This window comes from Alexandromys fortis, unplaced genomic scaffold (assembly GCF_014885135.2).
Source record: "Alexandromys fortis isolate MF-2015 unplaced genomic scaffold, M_Fortis_MF-2015_v1.1 scaffold_22, whole genome shotgun sequence".
In the NCBI taxonomy this organism is placed as follows: domain Eukaryota; kingdom Metazoa; phylum Chordata; class Mammalia; order Rodentia; family Cricetidae; genus Alexandromys; species Alexandromys fortis.
The window spans coordinates 2,224,074-2,234,541 of record NW_026067900.1 but is presented as its reverse complement, the minus strand read 5'-3'; the positions used below and the strand labels follow the sequence as shown (position 1 = coordinate 2,234,541).

At 43.3% G+C, this 10,468-nt stretch overlaps 1 non-coding gene across 1 annotated transcript; it reads right to left on the bottom strand.

Annotated features, from left to right (window-relative positions):
• Positions 1-6,820: 6,820 nt before the first annotated feature.
• Positions 6,821-6,945, bottom strand: LOC126491792 (small nucleolar RNA SNORA40). Its single transcript, XR_007589466.1, has one exon. It is a non-coding gene; the product is annotated as a small nucleolar RNA SNORA40 (small nucleolar RNA).
• Between the last annotated feature and the right edge of the window lie 3,523 nt (positions 6,946-10,468).

Here is a 10,468-nt window from a genome sequence, read left to right as displayed (position 1 = left end):
TCCACGTCCTGCAAACCTACTCTCAAGACATTTGCACAGTGGCCACAGAGCTGAGCTGAAGACACCCAAGGCAGAAGTCTAGTAGTGTGGTTCTCGGAATGAAATTCATAGCTATTCATTATCACTTGATACAATATCTGAGAGAAACAACTTATAAAGAGGAAGGTCTCAGTCCATGGTTGCTTGTACTGCTTGTTGGAGTATAGTACATCAAGGTTGAAAAGCAAAAGAATGCCTACTGAAGCAGAAAAAGAAAAAGGGAGAGAGGAAGGACCCAAGTTCCAACATCTGTTTCAAGTGCATTCTCCCAAACACCTAACTTCATCCAGGTTGATCATTAAAGGTTCCATCATGTCCCAGCCTGGGGTGATGGAGATGGCTCAGAGAGGCAAATGTTGGCTATGCAAATATGAGGGCTTGATTATGGATCCCCAGCACACACCCAAAAACTGAGCAAGATAGATAGCACTTGTATCCTCATCCCTGTGGATGGAGACAGATAGGTCCCAGGGGCTCATTAGCCAACTGGTCTAGCCAATTGGTGAGGTCCGTGTTTGGCGAAAGCCTGTCTCAAAGATCAAGGTGAAGAGTGATTTAAAAAAAAAAAAAAGGAAATGCATCTGATGTTGACTTCTGGCCTCCACAGCATGTATGCAAACACATGAACACATACATACCCACCCCTCCTCTCTCACACACATATGCACAGGTTTCTATCACTCCTCACTTGCTCCACAGGATGTGGACCAAGCCTTTAACACATGGGCCCTGCTGGGGGCGGGGCATGCACGATCCAAACTGTAGCAGAGTGAGGGCAGGAGCACAGGGCCCCGCCCAGCTGTGCGCATCAGCAATCTTCATTTGACTTGCCTGACAGCACCCAGGCTGAGCACCATCAGCGTCTCCCATGTAATTATCCCGCTTAGCTTATGCTTCCCCTTCTAGCTCCTTGGGTAGAAAAATCAAGTTCGGTGTCAATTGTAATAAAGATAAAGGAGATGCAGGCAAGAGGGAAGGAGGAGCCATCACACAGTTTTTAAGAATTTGAACGTTAACATCTAATATATAGAAGCAGCTCAAAGACCAGAGGATGCTTCCTGGAGTGCAGTGGAGGACAGAGGACAAAGCAAAAAGCCAGAGAAGCTATCCAGGGTTTCCTTGTCAAAGAGGTTCTGGGAACAAATCCCAAACCCTTCCGACCCATCCTGGTTCTTTTTTTCTTCCCTGGAAATATTAAAACAGCAACAACAACAACCCACCCAAAAAAACAAAGAACAAAAGCAAATCCATCTGGACAGTTTACAAGGTCCTCAGAGGCCGAGGAGGGGCCTAACAAGCACTAGGCTTGACACATTTCTCTTCAGGCTAAGTTACTTCATTCAATGCTTTAATGTTTAAATAAACTGCTGCCCAAATCAATAATCTACAAAACCAGTCCCTCGGGGTGAGGGCTTCAATTCTACTGCCCCATTTCAGTCTGATCCATATGGCAAACGAAGGCATTTTTATAATATCTCTGTCAGCTGCAAGCATCCCTGAAAGTGTAGCAGGAAATTTTCAGTGAGGAAAATACAACCAAACTATGAACATCAAGTCATAATACAATACTTATGAATGCATAGTGATACTTAGCACAAGTGAAGGCCTAGACCTGGTTGGCTGCAGGGACTTCACAGGAACCTCACCATCAGCAACTGGGCAGCATGCCTAACCCATGGACCCATTTCTTTAACATAAACATAGCAATAGAACTTTTGCTTCCACAAGGTCATGCTGTATTTGATACAGGATACAGGAATGGGGCTGATACTATTTATCACAGATTTGCAGTAAACCTTTAAATCCCTCTTCTCTGAAGGAAGTTGGATTCTGGACGTCCATCCTTGCCCCAGCTAAGTCAGTATGAGCTGCCTCAGGTTGGAGGGTGCAGCATGCATCTAAAAACACTGCAGCCCCCTTCCTTCCTGATTCCACACCATGCAGAAGGGAATTCTCATGGTAGAGCCCAGCTATCCTCAAGTTAAAAACCGCCTTCATAACAAAACCAAATAAATCCTTTTGGCTAAGAATCATTATTATAAAATAAACATCTCAAGAAATTTAGACTACCATGGGAAAGGTGTAGTTTGAAAAGCTAAGGTTGTGACTCATGGTAGAACATAAGCCAGTGTGCACAAGGCACGGAGCTGAATCCCCAACACTGCCACAGAGATGAGAAAGCGAGTGGGCAGACCTTTGAAATGACCTGCATGACAAGGTGCACGGTTTCATTCAAAGACAGGGCAGCCTCTCCAACAAGGTGATAAGGGACAAACTCAAACCGAAGCAAAATCAGGTTTCAAAGGTTTAAGGAGGGGCTGAGCCTGGTGATGGTGAAGAAAAGGAGGTCAATATGGGGAGGGGAGAGAGACAGAGACAGAAAGAGAGAGCCTGTCCATCTATAAGATGTAGGCCACAGTATGACAATATTGCCATGGGAACCACATTATGGTTCTGAGCAAAGGGATGGCTTGTTTATCTCTGGGCAGGTCACTCTGGTCAGGAAAAGATCACTGGGGCTCCCAGGGAGGAAGTGACTATGATATGTTAGGTAGAACTGTTTGTGTTGTATAATCCCAGGAAAAGTCTGTCACACAACGGGTGTGGAGACCATAGGTTTCTCTGGAGATGTCCCCTTCCTCCGTTCCTTTTTTCATTCCTTTCCTCTATCTCTCTGCCTCTTCATGTGCTGTTATAAGCAATGCATGTCCCCCCAAACCTCTCATTAGGGAATCAGCCAGACCAAAGCAGCGTTCCCATCAAATATCCACCTGGTGAGCCGTTGAATCTATTAGGTTATTCACATGGATGAAACATTACTAACATATCTCAGGTGAGAAGGTCTGGGGATCCTCCCAGCCCTTCCTTCTAAGAAGGAATGCCAAGTCTCCTGATCTCACCAGACTCTACCAAGTATTCACAACTGCCCTGGTGAGGGTGGCAATGGCTGTTAAACTCAGAAGACAGCATGTCTCATATCGTGTGGTGTTCACAGCTGCTTTGATCACCATAATAGCAGATGTGGAGAGCTTCAATGATCATTTCTCTTGCATCAGAGCCTTTACATACCATGTCAAACTGTTCCTAGTCTATGCTTTCCTATTCCTCACACCCGAGAGGAAACAGGTCACCCGGGGGGTAAGATGGGGGACACTAGGGAGTGATGAGGACCTACAGTGATGGCAGGATGAATCAAGGTCAGAGCACACTGTTCCAACCATTGCTGCTGCCGATGCAGGAATTCCAGTGTCTATCCCAGTGAGGCATACCTCAGTGGCGTGGGCTTTGATCTGTGTCTGGGTACAATGTAGCTCACTAAAGAGAAAATGGAGTGTCCGGACACAATTAGCCTTCCATTAGTAGTCAGCCCAGAGGCACAACAGCTCTCTGACACAAACGGCCTCTCAATATTTGGCATCCTTCCTACACTCACAGGCTGCTCAGAGGCCACAGTAGCAGAACAGAGATCCAGGAAACGCTAACTTTGAAGATAATTTCGAGAAGTTACTTTTCCCTGGGAACTTTGAAATACATCAGATAGAGGACCTTCCAATGTTAGGAAGGCGCAGAGCTCCTTTTGGAAGGACATCAAGAGAAAGAAAGTACTAGAAGCAGGCAAAATATCTATGGTTCCCAAAAGAGGAAGCACACAGAAATCAGAGCCAATACCTCCCTGTGAAAGTTACTGCAAGGAAAATAATTCAGAAACTTTCCAACATATCCTGAGAGGTCGTTATGTTCCTAAAACTAAATTGGAATCACAAAGAGGGAAGGGAAGCCTCTGCGGAGGCTTGGGTGCCATACCCAACTGCCACTGGCACCCAAGGCATGAAGTGCTCTATGCCAAAGGGACTCTGAGATCCATCTCTCTTTCCATGCCAGGGCAATTGAAGGCACCGGCAAGAAGAGCTTGGGTAAGGAGTGATTGGAAGTTTGTGGGTCGCCACATCCCATCTGATATTTGGTGTTTGTCTTTGTTTTCTGCCACTGAAGCAGAATTTCACAGACGAAATAAAATCTGAATGGGAGAACTTAACCTGCTCACAGTTCTGAAGGCTGGGAAGTCCGAGAGCATGGTGCTTGCTTCTGGAAAAGGCCTCTGGGATGCGGCCTAATATGGTAGACAGGCAAGCGAGCACACATGAAAGAGAAGGAAATCAGTTAGAACACATTCTGTCATGAAGTCTATCCAGGTAACAATAGCACTAATCATCTTAGACATCCCTCCTCTGTTGTTGGTTTTTATTCCCAAAAATTACTTTAATGATGTGTGTGTATTAGCATGTGTGTGCAGGTACCTAAAGAGGCCAGAAGGGGATGCTGTATCCCTTGGAGCTCGAGTCCAGATATTTGAGAGGCCCTTGATTCAGGCACTAAGATCAGAACTCCAGTTTTGATAGAGCAATGCCTGGGTTTTTTTTTTTTTTTAACTGCTGAGCCATCTCTCTGACCCCTCATCCCACCTCTTTATCAGAAACGACATCTCATTGTGGATTTGAGCCAACTGGGTCACAACCATGCTCATCTTCACTTTGACACCTTGCATTCCTGACTACCTGCTGAACACGATTCTGAGAAATCCAGTTAGACTTAAGTTCTTATGAGGTCATAGATTCAAATCCTCTCCCTCCAATGCATGCATGTAAGATATACACAAACAGGCATGTATCCAGATTGATAAAAAAAAAAAAAACCCATGTGTCATGTGTGGAAAAGCAGACTGATCAAGGAGCTCAGTAACTCAGGCCCAGCTCCTCCCCAGCCCAGTGTCTGAAACAGCACCTCCATGGAAGCAGCAAGAGCAGTACATTGGAACTTGTCGGAAACATGACCTACATACGCCCCCTCCCACTCCCTCCATCCCACCTCCCTTCTACACCTACCCATGGCATATTAAGGCTGAGCAAGACAATCCAGTATGAGGACCAGGTTTCCAAGAGGCAGCAAGGCATTAGGGCTAGCCCCTGCTCCCATTGTTAGGAGTCTCACAAGTAGACCAAGCTACACAACTGTCACATTATGTAGAGAGCCTAGGTGAGTCTCACGCAGGCTTGATAGTTGTTGGTTCAGACTCTGTGAGTTCCCCTGAGCTGCTAAATAATGAAAGAAAGAAAGAAAGAAAGAAAGAAAGAAAGAAAGAAAGAAAGAAAGAAAGAAAGAAAGAAAGAAAATCCAAAGAACATTAAGATTGCTTTATGGCCTTTGATGTGACCCAAATTTTGAAATATTTCTTGAACAAGTAGCTATATGTTTCTATAGCAAGTAGATGTAATGTTCTACATGTAACAATTAAGACAGGATTTTAATGTTGCTTGAAATTATTTTATGTCTATACTATTAATTTACATACATCCTTTATTAGTTACCAAGAGAGCTTTTAAAATAGCCACTATGAAGATCCTACCAAATGTATAACAGAGAGAAAGAATCCTGATGTAGATGCTTTTTTGTTTTGCTTTGGTTTTGCCTAATTTGTTTTGTTTATTTTGACTCTTTTTGGAGAGAGAAAGAGAAATAACATGAAATTGGGTGAGTGGGTGGGGAGATCCAGGAAGAGTTGGGGAAGGATGAATAAAATGATCAAAATATAGTGTATGGCCGGGCGATGGTGGCGCACGCCTTTAATCCCAGCACTCGGGAGGCTGAGGCAGGCGGATCTCTGTGAGTTCGAGACCAGCCTGGTCTACAGAGCTAGTTCCAGGATAGGCTCCAAAGCCACAGAGAAACCCTGTCTCGAAAAACCAAAAAAAAAAAAAATATAGTGTATGAAAAAATCAAAAAAATTAAAAAGAGGAAAAACAGTCCCCATTCTAAAAAGAAAACTCTAAACATTGGAAGAGTTGAGAGCAACCCCACTGAATCCCCCCCTCCCATTTAGCACCTGGCTCCTGTCTGTTGCTGCCTTATCCCAAAGAAAGGCTGTAAGGAATAATAAAGGGGAGAAAGCAATGTGATAGACGAGCCGCAGGAAATTGGGCTTGTCTGCTAAGTGTGCTTTCCCAAAGCCAAGCCCAATCCAAAAAGGCTCCTGCAAAGAAGAAGACAGGGTGCCTGAAGGGGAAAGGAGAATGCGGGTACTAGAGCGAATGGGGAGAACCCTGCAGAGACCAGACACAGACCGCAGAAGGGGATGTGGGTGCCAGTGCAACAAATTTTGATATCTAAATGTCTGGTGACTACATAGTTTGAAATGTAATTTTCATAAAATTTTATAAAATACATTTTTAACAAAAACATAAATTACAGGGTTTACTTTAGACACACAGGTTCAGACACCCTCATGAGAGACCAGGGTTTTATTTGAAGAAAACCTCTTAGCCATTACCATGCATGCTAACACCAGAGAGCTATAGCTGTCATCACAGAAGAGGAGGAGGATGGAATGCTAAGGTTCTCAATCAACGCTGCAATCAGTATGCTCTGGACAGTGTTGAAGATGTTGTACACTATCTTTTGTGTTTCTGTTTTGTTTCTATATCATTTTGCAAAGATGTAATTACCTGTAATGTCTATGAGTGTTTTGCGTGCGTGTACGTAGATGCACTGTGTGTGTGCCTGGTACCACAGAGGTCAGAAGAGGGTGTCGGATCCCCCCTGGAACTGGCATTAAAAATAGTTTGAGAACAACCACATAGGTTCTGGGCATCAAAGCTGCATCCTGTACCAGTGCAGTAGTTAGTACTCCAAACCAATGAGCCATGTCTCCAGCCCCGTGTTTTGCTTTATTCTTAGGATCAATCTCATTATCAAATGTGCCAGCACTTTGTGCTTTCTTGAATATCATATTCCTTCTTACAGGTATCAAAACTCATTCAGAAAAATGAGTTCTGGGGTACAAGAGAATTTACTTTTGCACCCGTCTTATATGTTTTTTCCACCCTTTCCACAAACACGAACATAAGTGCTGTGTCTTGTGCTTTGTTGATTTCAAGAAAAAGTTTGAGTCTCTGGGAGAAGGATGTGAGTAGTCCTAAGGAAAGCCAAGTCTGAGGAGACTTTTGTAAAGCAAACAGAGACACCCTCTTAAGAAAAATATGGACATTGAAGAAGAAGTGGGTGTGGTAAGAAACAAAACCAAGCCATGAGAAGGCTGTCTACATGATGCCTAAAGAATTGAAGTGCAAGCTGGGTGGTGGTGGCGCACGCCTTTAATCCCAGCATTCAGGAGGCAGAGGCAGGTGGATCTCTGTGAGTTCAAGGTCTACAACTCAAAAAGTATGTATGGTCTACAAGAGCTAGTTCCAGGACAGGCTCCAAAGCAACACAGAAAAACCCTGTCTTGAAAAAAAAAAAAAAAGGCAAAGGAATAGACGGGCAGGCTTTAGTGTAACTAGTGTAACTCACTCACTCAGTTGGTAGAATGCTTCCTTAGCAAGTCCCTTGATTACATTTAGGCATGGTGGCAAATGCCATTTAGCCTATCACTATGGGAGTTGAGTCAGAAGGATCAAGAGTCCAAGGTCATCTTCAGTCACATACCAAGTTTGAGGCTAGCCTAGTCTACCTAAGAGGCTGTTTCAATGAAAAGAAATACAAAACCATGGTTATAGACTGAGCCTCCCGAGAGGAATCTTTAATGCCATGGAAGCTTGGATCATACCTGAAGATGCTCAACAATGAGAGATGCCACAAAAACACACCTAACAGAGCTACATCTGTAACACAATGTTTCCTGCGCAGCAGAATCACCTAAAAAAATTTACCTAATCAGATGTCCACCTTTCACCTTCCAAAATGTACAATTCAACTAGACCGTAGGTGACTCAGCACATGGTGGTCTAAAAGACACCCCAGGCGAATCTACCCTGTAAAGAAGTTTGGAAACACCTACTACATATGTGGAATAAACAAGCCAGAAGTGTGGCCAAGCAAATGAAGAACAGAAGCATTGAAATACAACTGTCCTGAGAGGAAGAAAATCTCCTGCCTCCATAGTAAAGTGACTCACATATATCTATGTAAAACAGCTTTGGAGAGACCCACTCCCAGATGTATCCCTATAAATCATTGAAGTTCACGGGCAAAGAACATACCGCAGGAGGAACAAGTCAGGAGAATACACCACATGAAGAAAACAAATTAAATCCCATTGTTTGTGTGCCACACTTTGTGAGGTGCCTGGATTCAAAGTCACAGAGACAGGACTGTGAGAAAGGGCAGTGGGTGTTTGTATGCAGTGAACACAGGGATTCAGTTCTGCAAGGCAAACAGACTTCTGAAGATGTACAGTGGTGATAATTGCATGGAACTGACTCAACTTCACTTTTCAAGATACATAAAACAGCACATTTTGTGTTACGTAGGTTTTGTCACACTTTAAACATAATTTTCAAAAATGTGATGGTGGAGCTTAAGACCCAAAAGGCATTGTTGGTCAGTGACCCAACCATTAGACCTACAGATTCTCAAATGTGATTGCACAGGAGAAGCTCAGGGAAGCTTCAAAGAGCGCCATGGCCCTATTGCTATGCCCAGATGAACTGATTTAATCGGCCTAGAGTGGAACCCCCCAAAGTGTTTTTAAGTGGTTCCCCAGGTGACTCTAATGTGTAGCTATGGTTGCGAATTGCTGTGCTAAAGCACAGTTAATTAAATAATTATCACTAATAACAATTATTGAAAGAAGATGAAAATGAAAAGAACAATTTAATAACGATGACTCTAAACTTCCATATTGTATTTACTTCTCAACCAAATGAAAAACAATTAAGTTGGTGTATGATTGAGCATCCCATACAGCTCTGTCTGGGGAGATTCTCAGAGCCCCATGGAACAATTTTGCAGTATGGATACCCAAGTCAGTCAGTGGGGAGATTCTTGGAGGTCTGATCCTGGGTGAGGTGCAGAGACCAGCTGAATCAGGGAACAGAGGTCTCCTGGGGTCATCTGGGTGCCCACTTGTGTTAGAGGTGGGATGTAAGCACTGTCCCTGTGTGTGCACTATTGAGTCACTCCTGTAACCAAGTGTCCTCATTAGATTTGGGGTTTGTTTGCTTCTTTGTTTCAACTTGGCACACACTAGAATCAACTGGGAAGAGGAAATCTCAACAAAGAAATTAACTTTGCACACTCTCCTACAGGCCAATCTGATGGAGACATTTTCTCTACTCATAATTGGTGTGGGAGGGTTCAGCCAACTCTGGGTGGAGCTACACCTGGGCCAGATGTTCTGGGTACTATTTAAAAAAAAGCTATAGAAACATTAGTCCTTCATGGCATCTGGCTAAGTTCCTGTCTCTAGGTTCCACATATGACTTTCTTTGATGGCCTCTAGTCTGTAAGGCGAATATGATTTTCTTTGATAGTGGCTTCTAGTCTGTGAGATGAAACAAACCTTTGCCTCCCGACATAGCTTTTGGCCAGTGTTTCAATCACAGCAACAGAAAAGCAGGCTAGCACACCATGCAAAGCAAGTATATAATAAAACACAGATGTGCTACTAGCGGCCCATGCACTTTTCTTATGTTTTAAAAGGGTTATATTTGTTTGTGTGGTGGGAGGGGTATGTGCCCCTATGCATGCATAGTGGTCAAAGGATAACTGTTAAGTCAGTTCTTTCTTTCCTGAATGTGTGTCCTGGAAATTGAACTTAGGTCCTTGGCCTTTATCCAATGAGATTCAGACTTACTTTAAAATTTAAAAAAGAATGGCCTTCAGTAAGATGCTTTTAACCAATGAAAGATATGTATGTTGAGTATGTTTAAGGTAGGCAAGGCTAAATTGTGATTTTTGCAGGTGAGACTCATTAAATGTAGTTTAGGATCATGACAGCTCTCTTAACAAGTTAAGGAGCACATGGGTGTGGAAAAAATAAAGCCAAAAGTAAATGGGCCAGTGATGTTATAAAATAAAGTTGAAGTTAAAGCTAAATGGTATGGCCTCCTAAATGTTTACTTTATAATCGATAAGGTTAAAATAACCATGAACTCAGAAAACAATAGAAAATTCGACTTCATTTTTCTTCATTTGCCACTGTCATTTCATTCTAAAAAGTATTGTGACTATTAATTATGTGTATATGTCTGTGTGTGCACATATATACATGAGTGTAGTGCCCACTGAGGCCAGAAGAGGGTGACCAATCCCCTGGAGTTACAGATAGGTGTGAACCACCTAATGTGAGTGCTGGGAATAGAACTTGGGTCCTCTGGAGGAGCAGCAAGTGCTCCTGTGGAGCTATCCCTCCAGCCCACTTCCTATCATTTTTTTTGAAAGGCAACAGCTGTGCTTTATTTATTGTGTATTCATGGTGCAACTCTGTCTGCCAAAGCCCATCACCTTCATTTATAAATGTTGACTGAGTGAAGATGTTGACATGATCCAGGAACCATGACGGAGTTAAGTGATTCATTGCCATAGCCCTCTATTTCCCCATGTGTGACATCAGGTGTCATGCCTCTCCTACTTCTATATGTGATTTTTTTTAATC